Source organism: Pelophylax lessonae (genome assembly GCF_965119305.1).
Source record: "Pelophylax lessonae genome assembly, chromosome: 1".
NCBI lineage: Eukaryota > Metazoa > Chordata > Amphibia > Anura > Ranidae > Pelophylax > Pelophylax lessonae.
Genome location: NC_138768.1, coordinates 278464855 through 278481308, shown reverse-complemented (window position 1 = coordinate 278481308; position 16454 = coordinate 278464855). Strand labels below are relative to the sequence as shown.

General features: G+C 38.2%; 1 protein-coding gene across 1 annotated transcript in view; it reads left to right on the top strand.

Annotated features, from left to right (window-relative positions):
* The window catches only part of RTN4R (reticulon 4 receptor), a 122066-nt gene that overhangs the window by 97273 nt on the left and 8339 nt on the right, over positions 1-16454 (top strand). The window lies entirely within an intron of this gene.

Below are 16454 nucleotides of genomic sequence, written 5' to 3'. Positions count from 1 at the left end.
CTTATTTATTTGTTTCAGGTACTTATATAGCTCTCAATGTATGCAGCGCTTTACACATATATTATACATTCACATCAGTCCCTGCCCTCAAGGAGCTTATAGTCTAAGGCCCCCAACTCACATTCATACATACACATACTAGGGCCAATTTAGACAGGAGCCAATTATCATAATAACATGTCTTTGGAGTGTGGGAGGAAACCCATGCAGGCACAGGGAGAACATGCAAACTCCAGGCAGGTAGTGCCATGGTTGAAATTTTAACCGACAACCCTAGTGGCACTAGGCAGAAGAGCTAACCATTTAGCCACTGTGTCCTGGAGAACCACCTCAAATTCTTGCTTGCATTTATTTAAATAATATCTTTAAATTGCAACCATACCCTATTCATCCAGAGCAAAAAAGAAGGTTCCTATTTCCCTTTGACAAAATAATTAGTGCCAGTGAGGTGAGTTATACAACCAGTGCAAAAGTGTTACCATATGTAACATACTTTAAGTGCATTAATTGTGAGTGGGTTGGTGTCTTAAAAAATCTCTCAGGAGCACTGGGATGTGCAAATCAGCCCATCTAGTGAAGCTTTACTCTGTGAACTTTCCATGTTTGCCCAACTTCCACAAACATTAGCCCCAACTATCTTACCATGGACCCATTCCACCATGCACAAAATAAATACTACTTGGTAGTACCATCTTAAAATCCGGCACTGTCAGACATCTGTCTCTTTTTGCTTTAGTCAATACCATGTAGGAAACCTAGGTCCCCTACCCCCCAAAATTAACCTCAAAATTGGAGACCTCAGTGATCTAAAATATGCTGGAGGTAAATGTATCAGGAGTATTTGAAACTAATACAGCATCTTATTTAAAATTCCCATTTTTACAATATTTATTCTGCCTACCCACGAAAGGGACCTGGCCTTTAAAGAATTTAATTCATTTTTAATAGAACTGAGCAATGGGATATACTCAGATTTATATAGGGATTTGAAATAAAGTGTTCATTTTATCCCTAAATACTTAAGTTCCTTAATTTGCCAAGAAGAAAAGAACAAAGGCTGTGATACTTGCTGCTCTTTGAGTGTCACATTGATATTGAAGATCTCAGATTTTGATAAGGTGATTTTTAAATTAGACAATTTCTCATAGGATTGAAGACATAGAAAAACATGTCATCAACACATGCCACAACTTTATGTTCCACATCTCCAACCCTGATCATGCGTACTCTATATTACTATTAGCTCAGATAGAGGTGAAAAAAGGTTCCAATGAAAGGACGAATAGCGGGGGGGGACAAGGGGCACAACTGCCTTTTTCCATTGATTGGTTCAAAAGAGTGGGACAGATTACCATTCACCTGTACATTAGCTATAGGGTGATGGTATAGGGGACTTATCCACTCCATAATTTTAAAGCCTACACCCAGTGTCTCCAAAGTAGCAAACATAGATCCCAAGTCAATCCTGTCAAAGGCTTTTCCATCATCTATTGACAGAAATAGTACTGGGGATTTCTTGCAGTTAGCCCTATCTATGAGTAACGTCCTAGAGCCATTATCCTTCTCTTCCTACCCCCACACAAAGCTCATTATGTTCAAATGTATCCATGTTTTATTAAAGATTTTAAGATAGTGGATAGTATTTTTGCATATAATTTGGTGTCCGTGTTCAGTAATGATATCGGTCTGTATCTCGTAACTTATTTTTTAATAACATACGCTAACAGGCATTCACTTTGTATGGGTAACCCTTCACTCAATGAATTCAGGTACTTACCAAATTTAGGGATCAGCTGTCCCTGAAATTTCTTATAATACATAACAGACAAACCAAAAGTGCTTTTCAAATCGCCACTAGAAACCAAAGTGAAAACTGAAGGCTTAAAAATATTAGACAACTATATATTATAAAATGTAACCACTTACTGTAGCCGTCTAAAAGGTAAAAACCAACAAAGCAGATTCGGGAGGAGCCACCATATACAAAATGTCTGTTGGCTGAATTGACTCATAAGTTACTCTTCTGGCTATTATTGCAAAGATAGCTAGCTAGCTAGCTAGCTAGCTAGCTAGATAGATAGATAGATAGATAGATAGATAGATAGATAGATAGATAGATAGATAGATAGATAGATAGATAGATAGATAGATAGATAGATAGATAGATAGATAGATAGATAGATAGATAGATAGATAGATAGATAGATAGATAGATAGATAGATAGATAGATAGATAGATAGATAGATAGATAGATAGATAGATAGATAGATAGATAGATACGAGATATAGCCCCAGTTATTGTTGTCCAAAGTAGTTGTTAACCAAATACTCTAATTTTCTGCCACAATCAAAAAAAAAACATACTAGTAGGTTATTGTGGCATCCACCCAAATTTCCCCTAGTGTGGGTATGACATGTTGTGCATTGTCAACCTCTTAAGAGAACAGGGACTAATATAATCTGATAAATGTAAAGGACTATATAATATGTCAGTACTATAATCTGATAAATGTAAAGGACTATATAATATGTCAGTACTATTTTAAACCTCTAAATATTGATATGGATTGATAATTTAAAAAAATGAATTTTTAGAACATAGTACAGTTGTTCCCTCTTCTTCCTATGTTTTGCCTGTTTGTTTCAATTCACCTTATTTGGCCCAGCTCAGCAGGTTTATTTGCCATTTTCTCCAAAAATATGCAACATTTGCAAAAAAAATTACAGAAAACAGGTAGCAACAATCCCCAAAAAGTTTAGAACATAAAACTGCCAAGCAAACTTCAGTTTGGCAATTCTTTACAAATTAGCTCCTACTGAATAAAAGAAAAAATCACAGGAAAAGAGCATACCTGCCAATACAGGTTAACCTAAAAAGTGCTTTCTCAATTGCCCTCATCGGTACAACACACACAAAAAAAGTAAATTTTCTTTTCATATGAATAGGAGTTTGCTGTGGACAGTTCATAGTACAATGTAGAGCGCACACCCAGACTGACAATCTGTCTTTTCTTGTACTAACCAGATGGCCTGGTGTGTCTGAAACTATTAAAGGACTGGTGCTCTTTCCTGGGGGCTGTTCAACCTCAATCTTGACTTAATAAATAGTAAAATGGGTTCAGTGCTATACTAAATGTGCTTTTGTGACAATTCCTAAGTATTATAGTCTGGTTGAACTTCGCCTACTTCAATCACACACATTAATGTGTCGATAATTATTTTTAGTGTCATTGTTGCACTTCAATATTGTATGTAGCATTCTTTTAGTTTTGAAATCTATGACATCTGGGCTTTTTTTTAGTTCAGGGTTCCTCAAACTTTGGCCCTCCAGTTGTTCAGGAACTACAATTCCCATCATGCCTAGTCATGTCTTGAAATGTCAGAGTTTTACAATGGCTCCTGGTCATGGGATGTGTAGTCCCTTAACAGCTGGAGGGCCGTAGTTTGAGGACCCCTGTCTTAGTTTATAGTGCTCAGCTATCTGAATCAGTCAATTAATAATGTTATCCAGTCCAGGCTGGGAGAATGGGCTTACATTAAATATAGTGTGATTGTGGTGAAGGCATATTAAGATCTGAAATGCTTTGAAGATCCTGGCAACATCGTATATGTCCTTGCCATTATTACATGAAGGAAGAGAACTTAAAGAATGGTATCTAAAAAAGATGGTGTTTTTGGATCTCTAGTTTTATACACTGTCTTGGAAATAATCTTTTTCTGCATGCACCAACTCAAAGTGGACAGTTTAAACAATATTTATAACAATTACTGTAAAACATTGTTTTTGCATTAATACAGAAATGTTGGCTTACTGAAAAGTATGTCCATGTACAGTGTAGTGTGCACTCAATACTGGGTGGGGGCCAGTGCTGTATTTTGGCCTAGGCCAACAAGGCCCAGGCCTAGGGCGGCACTTTGCAGGGGGGCAGCAAAATAGCAGGTTCCGGCTCCATCTGAGACTCTATTTGCCACTGGTTGCTAGAGCTGCCTGGCGTCTAGCAACCAGTGGCATCAAGGCCGTGACTCCCTGGCCCTGCCCATAATTCAAAGTGGAGGAGGATTTAACTTCCCTTCCCACTCCCTTCTTCCTCTCTCTCCCAACCCCCCCTCTCTCTCCCAACCCCCCCTCTCTCTCTCCCATCCACACCCTCTCTCTCTCCTACTCTCCCTCTTTCTCTCACCCCCCTCTCTCTCACTCCCCTTCCTCTCCCTCTCATCCCCCTCTCCCTCTCCCACCACCCTCTTTCTCTCTCTTACACCATGCTCTCTCTCTCTCCCATCACCCCCCCCCCTTCTCTCCCACAACCCTTTCTCTCAGAGGTCCTTGCTGGGACTTGGGAGTCCTTCAATTTTGGAGGGAGTCACATCCCTTAAACAGGAAGGGGTGGGGCAAATTTACAAAGGCGGAGGGGGGGCGCTCAATTTTAGTCTTGCCTAGGGCATCACAAAACCAAAATACACCACTGGTGGGGGCTCCTTTTGTATGAATTACTGCTTTAATGCAGCATAGAATGGAGGCGATCAGCCTGTGGCACTGTTGAGGTGTTATGAAAGCCCAGGTTGCTTTATTAGTGGCCTTCAACCCATCTGCACCAACACCAGCAGATGATAGGGCTCCCCAAATCCTCCTTGACTGTAGAAACTTCATGCTGGACCTCATGTAACTTGGATTTTGTGCCTCTCCAGACTCTGGGACTTTGATTTCCAAATTAAATGTCACATTTTCCACAGTCTGTGATGATTTGGGAAGCCATGTCATCTGCTGGTGTTGGTGTAAAGAGTATAAAAACTATTACCATGTTTTCTTTGTTTTTGTTTTTTTTAGTTGTCATTGTTATTGTCCACTGAGGACATTTGCCTTAGACAGTCGTCACAGGTGTCCCCATTGCACAGTTTCCCTTTACCTCTTGTTGGGGGGACAACTTTGACATTTTAAATTTCCTCTCACTTTCTTGAAAAGAGGAGTAAATCTCTACAATGAGGACATAGACAATCATAAAAACTTGGCATGAGGTCCAACCCCTTCTTTATCCAAAAAACAAAACAGTTTTGCTTAGAGAATCGCTTTGAAATCTCAGCCCTTTGAATGCCCTACATTGTTTTACAACAAAAATCAATTAAATTTATAGCGACACTGAAATATTTACAGTGAAAAACTGACTGGTTGCCACAGGGCAACAAAAACAACTCTTATTTCAGACTCTTTTTGATAATAAAGAGAAATGCTCTACAGTAACTTACATCTGCACAAAACAATTTAGTACTGTTTCATGATAGTCCTCAAAATATGTTTTATTCCGTGGGGATTTCTTTTAATTTGGCTGCTGAAATATTAATGCATATATTTGTTTAGACTGTCCTAGAGAACTGAAAAGCTTATTAATGATATGAAAGCATGCAAAGTGTTAACCAATGATGTACATATTGTACAGATCTAAGATATAGTTTCCCTTACTAAGTGTCACAGCATTCTCTAAAGATAAATACATGTTGCATGTTACAGGAAAACATCTTTTAGTGAATGGTAATGTCAGATTAAATAGAGAAAACTGTTAAGTGAACCTGTGCCCAGGTATGGACCTATCTAACTGCTTGTACCATGAAGTATACTATCCTCAAAGATCATAAAAAGACTCTAAAGTTCTTTTTCAGTTGTTTTCTAACAGCTTAGCAACATCTGCTGAGTGTTTACATTAGAGGTCTGAATGAATTTCTGCAGAATGCCTATAGCTACAGAGGTGAATGAGGGCTTGTTAAAATCCTTTTACTGCTTGTTCAGAATATGCGTTAGTGTGCATAGTCTGGCCACAGGTTCACTTTACAGTGGATTTTACACTGAACTTGATATAACCTTTATTTATAAGCCCCCATATTCCCAAGCTGAAGTTACTACCTAAAAAAAACCCTAGTTCTAAAAAGTAAATGATAATTACTACAAACCCTAGGTTGGGTGCAGACTTGTATAAAGTACTCGAAACCCATACTTGAGTAAAAGTACAAGTGCTCGATCAAAAAGTGACTTGAGTAGAAGTGGAAGTGCTCAATCAAAAAGTGACTTGAGTAGAAGTACTAAAGTATTCAACATTTTTTGTACTTAAGTATTGCAAGTAGTTTTTTTAAAAAATTTTGCTACTCAAGTACTGAAAGTAAAAGTACCAGTAGTTTTGAAAAAAAAATTGCTACTCAAGTACTGAAAGTAAAAGTACAAGTACTGTGTTATGTAGTTATTAAAGAAAGAAGTCAAAAGTTTGAACATCATATTGTTTTTTATTATTTCAAATGCAGCTTTTATTTATACATACAGTAGCATTTATTTTCGTATGCGCTGATAATACACATGTTTTGAGCTTCATGAAACCTGCCATCTACTGTTCTGGCAGTGGTCATTTTTATAATAGTAACGAGTAACTATGCAGCACAAAAAAATATATTGGAGTAGAAGTATTGAAACCATCGAAAAAATGTAGTGAAGTAAAAGTGGAAGTAGGAGAAAAAAATTCTACTCTAGGAAAGTACAGATACCGCCTTTCGGTACTTAAGTACAGTAGTGAAGTAGTTCTACTTAGTTACTATACATCTCTGGTTGGGTGCCAATGGCATTAATAATAGTTTCATATTTAACTTGGCTATTTCTTGTTGCCTAGAATCGCTCTTCAACCCCTATCTGGAACCAAGTTAAAGTGTTTGTTACACTAGCTTTTTATATTCCTGATATGTGTCTGCTGTACTATGTACTTGTTTGAAAAAGTATCCTCTTCTCTATGTATTGCTTCCTTTGTGTGAAATCCCTGGTGTTCCTGCCAATTCCTCTGCTTTCCTATTAAAAACTGACCACACTAAGCAGGACAGCACATCGTGGACAGTTCTCTAGCTCTGCTGGGAACTCAACCTGCTCTCCTCCAATGATCAGACCTGTCCTGACAAGCCCCCCCCCCCCTTCCAACCTTGCATAGCCATTCAGAGAAACTCAGTGTACTGTTACTTCTCCTCCCCCCAGCTTTTATACAGCTGAGAACACATGGAGCAGAGGGAATGTGATCACTTTTAAAAAGGGGAAAAAAAGTATTTATAATGTTTTTTTGTATATCTGTGCATAAATCTTTTGCCCTTTGTTTCAATTTTAAACTGAATAGGCTGTTTTACAAGGTGATTGTTTACTATCACTTTAACTTTCATGACAAAATAGCAGTTTCTATAGTAGGCTAATTCAGTAGACTTTGTGTCTGTGTGATCCCACCTCCTCCACTAATTTTGAAACAAAATGGTATTTGTACCTAAAATTTTCTATGAGTTAGATTGCCATGAAACATCCCAAGCATCCACACCATGCCTCTAGAGGAACCACAGAGATCCCCCACAGCACCTTTGGTAAGTAGAGGGTCCCATTGGTATATACCAGCCTTTTTCCACCAGGGTGCCTTGAGGATTCTTCAGGGGTGCCTTGGCAAAATGCTTAAAGATGTATCAAAAATTGTATACAAGGCAGCAGGTGGATCAAGCCTGCCTTTTAGTTACACAAAGTCTTTCTACACACTGGCATCCTAACAACCAATGACATCAGTGAATAAGGAGGATGTCTGTTGCCTCTACAGCATCCTTGTTTTTCCTTCCTCTGCCCCTCTCCCTCAGCATTGGGGTGACATTAGCTGACTGATGGAGAGAAACTGAGGGAGAATGAGGGAGAAGAGAAACATTGGAATACTAGTCAGTACCAGTGTGCAAAAGTGTATTTGCTTTGAAAGAATAAGTCGCTTCTAGCGTTGGGTGTCCTACGTTTGGATGTTGCTGCATTGTGTAAAGCTATTAGAATAGTTTAGTTTTTAGATTGTAAATGGGGTGCCTCAAGACTGTCCATAATTTTAAAGGGTCCCTTGAGATTGTCTATATTGTTAAAGGGTGCCTTGACTGAAAAGAGGTTGAGAAACACCGGTATATACTACAATATGTCCAAGCCTGGAGTTTAACTATGATTAATAAGAAACTATAACATTTTGGTTGTGACATAGGGGTTCATTTCCTGTAGATCCCTGTAGATCTGAGGGGAAGATCTGAAAAGAGAGGAAGCTCTGCTGATTTGTATCATTCAATCATGTGCAAGCAAAAATTATGTTTTTTATTTTCCTTGCATGTCCCTCTCAGATCTAGAGTGAATGCACTTTCAAGTGTACTTGCAGTGCACTTGAAGTGCACTTGAAGTGCACAGTGGATTTGTCTTTAGTAAATAAACCCCATAGTATCCCATCAATCATATTCATAGTACAAAGGTGATCAGTTTTTCCTCTGAAATTCTGAACTAGGAAGTGTTCAATAATGCCCACTTCAGTGTTCATGGTATGTCCCAGTACCAGATAGAAAAGATAAGGACAAAGATCTCAGTCTGCAGCAGAGACATCAGGGGTGTGTTTAGAACTACAGTGTCTACTTGTAACAGTATATAGCAGTCCCACATGGTGAACAGTGAACAGTATGCCAGAAAAAGGATTAAAAATCATATTAATGTATAATACCTTGAGGCTGATACACTAAAAGAGTTGAGAATTTTTGCTCAATAAGTTGAATGAAGATTCACTTCAATTATTCAATCATGTGAAAGGCACATTTCTGTTTATTTTATCTTCACATGGGTATTCAAAATATGGGTATTCAAAACACAGGTACACGTTATTGAGTGAAAACCCTGAAAATACATTTTCCTATATAGCTGGCAAGAAAAGTAATAATTAAGTGACATTATTTTTTAATTATGCTGATACAGTTTTATTATTACTGATAAACTTTAGTAAATCTAAAAATAAGTGAGGAAGACTTTCACTATTGACTGGTGTCTCACATCAGAAACTGCAGGGATAAGCATGAATTTGCTGTTTGGTGTACAAACAAATACTATATTTTAGTGTTGACTAGGAATAATCTTATGAACTAAGGGAGATTTAAAATAGCCTGTTGGAAACCATTGAAATTCAGTGTAAGCCTATGTTGCAAAAAACATAAACTGAGTTTACTTTATAAAGCCATTTTTTAAAACAGTCAGAAGATCTTGAGTTATAGACTGCTGAAACCATTAAAAGATGAAGCTTCTCACCTCCTCCTTCTCGCAAGTTTCCATATAGGTCAGCGAGGCCTCCAATCACAATAAAGGGCCAATAGACGGGCCTGGGAGAAGGAAGTCATGATCGGCAAACATTTGAGTTGCCTATATCTCTAGATCTACTTATCCTTTTGACATGCAGTTTTAGTGTAAAATAACCTTCACTTAGGTGTTTTTTTTTCTTCCTATGCTTGGTTTGAATTGCACTGGTTTGAGACAGAATTACTTTAGAATTTCAATATAATTTACAGGAACATTTTACTGAGCAGATGCTTCTGTCTAAATCATTTCTAATATAGACTAGACACACATGAGCACGTGCTCTCTGTTATATGACTGCCAATGGCACATAACCATAATAAAACTGTTTGAAGAAATCATCTTGAATAAATGGTGGAGTCTGATATCAAGAAGTGCACAAATCAACTGCGCTGAAATACTTTCTTTGTGCTCTACAGTTATCTGTAAAAACCAGAAATACTCTCAGGGACAAAACCTCCGTGGAAAAAATATGTAATGAGACTGTCCCTTCAGATTACAGACAAATGTCAAACAAGTAGTGTAAGCTATTGTATTAATATTTTCAAAGACCAGCCTTTAGACTTGTTATTCAAGGAATGACTATGCAGCATTTTGGCATATTCATGCCTGATGAAATTGATTGCACAAACTTACAGGCATGAAACCAAAATATAAGCATTTTGTTCTATTCGATATAACATTAGTTAGTTCTAGGAGAGTGACTAAGTGAAACACAAAGGCATACATTTCATACCCTACAAATCTATTGTTAAAGAAGTGGTATCACTACAAAATGTAAATCCCTATGGCATCCCCCAGTGAACCTAGTGCATGGAGTGTTTGGTCCAGTTCTGATCCATGTGATGGATGCTGTTGAGTAGTGTGGTTGGATATCTTTTTTTTTTTTTTTTTTTCACAATATCATTTTTATTGAGCAAAAAGTAGTAGTGTACAACAGTGCGTAAGTAATAACAAATTAACAAAAATATAAATGTCATGTAAACTGTGCATACAAAAAGTGTGAAGTAAACTCGCAAAGAGGGTATTTTTCATTTTTTCAGTACCCTCAATGATTAAGGCCAACATAATCTCAACAAATACAGTATTTACTGAAATATAGAAACTTCAAAGTACATCTTAGTATTTATAGTAGATATCGTATACAGCTACTAACCTTAACCATCCTGTAGGGCAAAGAGAGAGGAGAAAAAAGAAAAAAAAAACATAAAGAAAGGGGGAAGAAAAGTGAGATCGGTGTTTGAAAGTAAAGGAGGTGACGAGAGATACAAACATCTAGCAGTAGCAATGAGTATGTTCAGCCAGGTTTCACCAGAGTATCATAGGCTGGTGAAAACTTAAACACTACCCAGGCATTCCACGTTCTATTGAATTTCATGACATAGTCGAGAGTGCTAGAATCTCGAGATATAGCTCTAAGTTCTTCCATTCTATGTAGGTCCGATACAGAATGAAGCCATTACTCAACTGTAGGGTCCTTAGTGTTTTTCCAGTATCGTGGGATTAGAGTCTTTGCTGATGTGAGCAAGTGTCTGGTCAGGGAAGTTTTATACTTTCTCATGGAGCATCCCGAAATGTGTAACAAGCTACAGGCAGTCGTTAGAGGTATGGTGGTATCAGTAATAAGCTTAATGATCTTGCAAATTTGCTGCCAGTAAGGTTGAATCAACGGTGTACGTATATCTGCTGCCTGCAACCAGGAATAGTCTAGAGGTACCGTCCTATCAGGCCCATAGGACTGCAAGCACGTAGATTCAAAGGGAGTCAAAGGTCTTCGGCCTTTCCAGTGTTTAAAATGTAGTGGTAAATCTGTCGATATGTCCAGCTGAATAGAGGAGAAGAACCCCAAAGCAGTTGTAGGTCCGGATACAGTAGTAATTTACCCCCTTTCAAGCAATGGGAGACTGGTAAGGGTTTATTGAGGAGCAAGAATGGTTGAAATCTTTCAGTCATACCTGGCAAAAAGTCTGGGTTTAGATGCAACGGGGTCAGTGGTCCAGACGAGGTAGTTAAGTCAGTAGCCTTAAAAATCTTTTGCAAAACGGTCAAGGTTGCACCAACAAGTGGGTGCTTTTTCAAGTTGTTAGGGAATGAGACCCGTGGTTTGATATCTTGCCCCCCCCCCCCTCCTCTTCCCACTGCTGTTTGACCACTCTGCTAGCAAGTAGATTCTTTTTTTTTTTTTTTTTTTAGGACTGAGTGAAGGCAAACCCAGATACTAGGCAGGTAGGATGTCTGTTTTCCTCTACAGTATTCAGTACAGTCACAGTGGCGGCATTCAGGGGCAAACTCTGCTAACTCCCCACTCAGTGTCTGCAGAAGTCTGCAAACATAGTGGCCAATCTATAGGCTGATGTTTTGGTCAGTGTCAGCAGGACGATGATTGGTCCTTTACAATCACAGTAATAATTAGCAGCTTGTGAGATTGTGAATGACTGCGCTCGCCATTCTCAACAACGAAATTACAGCAACACAAACTGCCAGTTATTACTCTGCTTGCTTGCAAAAGATCAATCACTGCCCTGCCAGCACTGAGCTATGCACTGTGCCCTGGCTCTTCCAGACAGACATCAGCATCCAGCATAAATAAGAGAAAATATGATTAAAAGAGCATTGCTTTACAAAAAGAGGGGGCAGGGGCTCAGTGTTGCCTAGTAGGAACACGTATAAATTCCCCAATAGGAAGACGTATAAATTGAGCTTTTGCCTGAGGTAGAAATACAGCCAGCAGAAACATAGAAAAAGAATTCCTTTTCTTACAAAATGAAGGCTTGGATCAGAACAGGACCAATTGCTCCGTGCATTAGGTCCCCTGGGTGATTGCATAAGGATTTTAAAATGTTTTCGATACTTCTTCTTTAGGTGTATGTAAACACTAAAATCAAGCTTTATTAATTTGCTCTCTTTGGGTCTGTAAAATATACAATTAACCACTATATACAACCAAATATACAATTCCCACAAATATAACTTTCTTTTGGTGGTATTTGATCACCTCTGCAGTTTTTATTTTTTGCGCTATAAACAAAAAAAGAGCCACAATTTTGAAAAAAAAAAAAAAAAAACAATACTTTCTGCTATAAAACATACCCAAATAAAAAAAAAATTAAATCAAATTTTTTCATCAATTTAGGCCAATATGTATTCTGCTACATATTTTTGGTTAAAAAAATCCTAATAAGTGTATATTAATTGGTTTGCGCAAAAGTTATAGCATCTACAAACTATGGAATACATTTATGGACTTTTTATTTTTTTTATTGTTTTTACTTTACTAGTAATGACGGCGATCAGCGATTTTTTGCAGGATTGCGACATTGCGGCTGACAAATCTGACACTTTTTGGGGACCAGTGACACCAATACAGTGATCAGTGCTAAAAAAAATGCACTGTTACTGTATAAATGACACTGGCAGGGAAGGGTTTAACACCAGGGGTGATCAAGGGGTTAAGTGTGGTCATAGGGAGTGCTTTCTAACTGTGGGGGGAGTGAATGCACTAGAGGAAAAGAGAAATCTGTGTTTTAGCTTAGCTGAAACACAAGATTTCTCTTTTACTCCATGAGTGAACAGCGGTCTGCCTTGTTTACATAGGCAGACCACCGTTCTGTCATTCCGCTGAACAATCGGTGGGTCCTGGCGGCCATCATGGTCCAATCACAGTGGGAGCGGCACTCTGGCGGCACCCACACACCCTCTACATCTCATGCACAAAATCATGTACATGTATGCGATTTTGCACAGCCGCGCTGCCCTGCCACAGTATATATATGTGGTGGGGGGTCCGGAACTGGTTAAAAGAGAGTTGGTATACCTGTTTAATAAGTGCATACAAATTAGCATTGTTCCCAGCTAACTTTCTCAACTACAAAATACCTTCCCTTATGTTATGGAGAAGATGGGAGAGGGGGTTGTTCTGTTGGCCTATCATGCATCCTGTTCCAGGTTGATAACCATACTCCTCTATCAGGGCTGAGACAAGTGATGGGGGCGGGATGGGCGGCTGCCCTGGGCGCAATGGTTTACTGTAGGGATGGGGTGCCTTCCTTCTGTTACAAGGCTGACAGGAGTAATGACAACAGCATTACTACTCCTGTCAGTCAAGCGCTGGAAGCAGCAAGGAGAGGAGGAGAGAGTCGGGAGGTGGGTGGGCTGTGTTCTTGCCCCCTCCTCCTTTCTGCCAATGCAGTGCTCCTCTATTAACAAGCAGGTGGTGGTGTTCACAAACACACAGCAGCTGCACTGGGAGGAAGGATGAGTGGGAAAGATAGCACAACCCACACCACCGAGCACAGAAGTGTCCAGGAGAGAACCATGGAGTGGAGGAGAGAGCCGCGAATGGAGGAGAGAGCCATGAGTGGAGAAGAGAGCCATCAATACAAGCATGTGTCCAATGTTAAAACTAAGCTGCACAGTTGTTTGACAAGCAAATGACTGCTGGGCGTAGGATCGCCTAAGCTGGCACATCATGAATGGGGGGGGGGTAGAGCAGTTTGGAATCTATGCCCTGGGCGCTGGATGACCTTGTCCCGGCACTGTCCTCCATAGACACACCATTCATGTTTCTCCACTCTTCTGAGATACAGTCATGTGAAAAAGTAAGTATATAGAAATTCTGGACCTTTCAACATATTTTGACAGGCAAACATTAGATTTTCATTCAAACCGTGTCTTCGGATAACGGTGATATACTTGAACAAATAGCACATAAAATGTAAATGGTGTATTCATTCTCATAATCTAAATTAATGAAATAGAAGATTTTCCAGGAGGAAAAAGTAAGTATACCCTTATATTTACCAACACTTCAATTCTATGAATTTAAATCAGGTTACCCAGATTAGGTGTTAATGATTAGACTTTCCTTGATGAGTACGTGGATAGAACCTGTCTTTTTTAAACCTCAGATATCTTGGGACTGGTGTTTCTTTGTTATTGATGTTTGTGGTATGGACATGGTCAAACAAGCTCACTAAGGCCCTCTAGAAAGAAGGGTGTGGATGCCAATAGGTCTGGCAAGGAAGTTAAAAATATTTCTGAATTATTTGAAACTGATCATTTTACTATAGCAAAAATATTTTCCAAGTGGTATAGATTTCCAATGACTGCTAATATGTCCAGGCCTGGTTAGCTCATCAAATATAACCCAAGAGATGACCATTTGAAGCTGAAAGGGTCTCTAATGCCTCGTACACACGTTCAGATAATCGGACGACTTATCGTTCGCATTTTGTTGCATGATACTACAGTAACATCGAATTCAACAATGCATATAAACGTATGATCTTTTTCGTACGATTCTGGAAAAACTTCCTGGTTGCATAGCTACGTATCAGATGGTGCAAAACAAAAACAATGGCAGCCAGGCTTTTTCCGTGCTATTTTAGTGTTTCTGATCATTCGCGACCTTTGTCGAACGATTTTTAGCGGACATATATAAAAACAGAAAAAACACTGCGCTTTAGGAGAAGCAGCTAACACCTGAAACAATAGTACAAGTTCCAAATAAAATAATAAAAACTCCTACTATTGAGGAATGGTGTAAGAGAGTGGACTATATTTACAAAATGGAATAAGACCTGATTGATATCTTTTTAGTTAAGTGGAAAATGTGGAAAGACTTTAAAGAAACTGGAGACTATATACGAACATGGGAAAATTAAGTGTAGAATATATAAGAAATACTTAGAAGATGGGTACAAAAACTGGTAAAATGGGGTAATAAAGGGGGGGTGGGGGGAAAAAGGTAGGGGTATATATATATATATATATATATATATATACTGTATATATATATATATATATATATATATATATATATATATATATATATATATATATATATATATATATATATATATATATATATAAATGTTATAAGCTTGGTAAGATAATTCAATTTATTTTCTTCTTCTTTTCTTTTGCATTGATTGCATTGTAAAATTGATTAAAACATAAAAATATAGTTTAAAAAAAAACAAACAAAAAAAACAATGCAAGGAGCACCAATGACACTGGTCTTGAATTGAATTGAAGCATTGTGGGTTTTCAGGAAAAAGCATAGCAGTAGTTTTTTCTATTGTAACTATCTATTTCTAATTGAACAGAGCAGTAGGGGGTGAGTTCTTGCTCTCACTTATTAGCCGTGTACTTACTTTTGGATTGGCTATAGAGGCTGTGCAGATCTTTCCATATGTCAGTTGTGTGCACACTAAATAATGTTTAATTATACTGCTTACAGCTATTTTTTTACCTATCACAGTACTCCCCACTGACAATGCTTCTCTTTGCTTTTCTCTCCAGAATAAAGGCACCATCTTTGTTCTAGACTAGAGTCATCCAGGGTCAGCCTCTTCTTCCTGGACTGATAGCTGGTTAAATTAAATACTGGTGTCTGTGCAGTCCACAAATGCCCAACACAAATCAGTCTTTGCTGTAATCTTTCACCTTGTGCCTTCCTACAAAGTTAAAATGTTGCAGTCTGGGTAAGGGGAAACTTAGGGAAGTCTTCCTCCTGCCAGGAGCAGACAGATGACATTATACCATGGCTATGTTAATGGCATCACCTTAGCCTATGCATGATCACCTGATTGATGCTCAGAGACTACCTTTTTTTAAAAAAAGGTGATTTATTTTCTTGTTTATTTTTTTTTTAGAAAAGATATTGTTTCTGTATATTATGACACATCAGAATTTTTTTCTTGCAGACTTGTAAGGTTACTGAAAAATCCATTTTAGGGTTAGCCTGGTAAACATGTAAAAACGTACCTAGTGTGCCACCTGCTGGCTGGAAATTGTAAAATGAAGCAATTATATGTGATATTTGATATTTATTTAACAAATGGAAAATTATTGTTCCTTTTTTTTTATTTTTTTTGTTCTAAACTCAGTAATACAAGGAAATACGTATAAAATTCTATACATTTCTCTTAAGAATGTAGGATGTTTTTATACAACAAACTGTTGTCTCTCATGTAAACCCCTATCTTTATGATATTACTGCTTAGATCTATAAACCATATATCACTATAGAGTCTGTATTGTTATTTATCACTTGTGTTGATTTCTGCCTTAGAGAAATGTGTGCAAGATAAACATGTTTTAAGGAGGAAAGACGGATCATTTCTCCCTCGGTGATCGATTGCCTCCTAATGTAGAGAGACCCTGCTGAACCTGAAAAGATAATACTTTGTTCCTTTTACAAGGTTTAAACCAGAGAGAGAAAAAAAAGAAGGAGCCCATGGAAAATGTAGGTCAGGACCAAAGATTGTAACACAGGATGTGAGCTGGTGCTCAGGGGATCCTGGTAAAGAGATAATTGGGAAA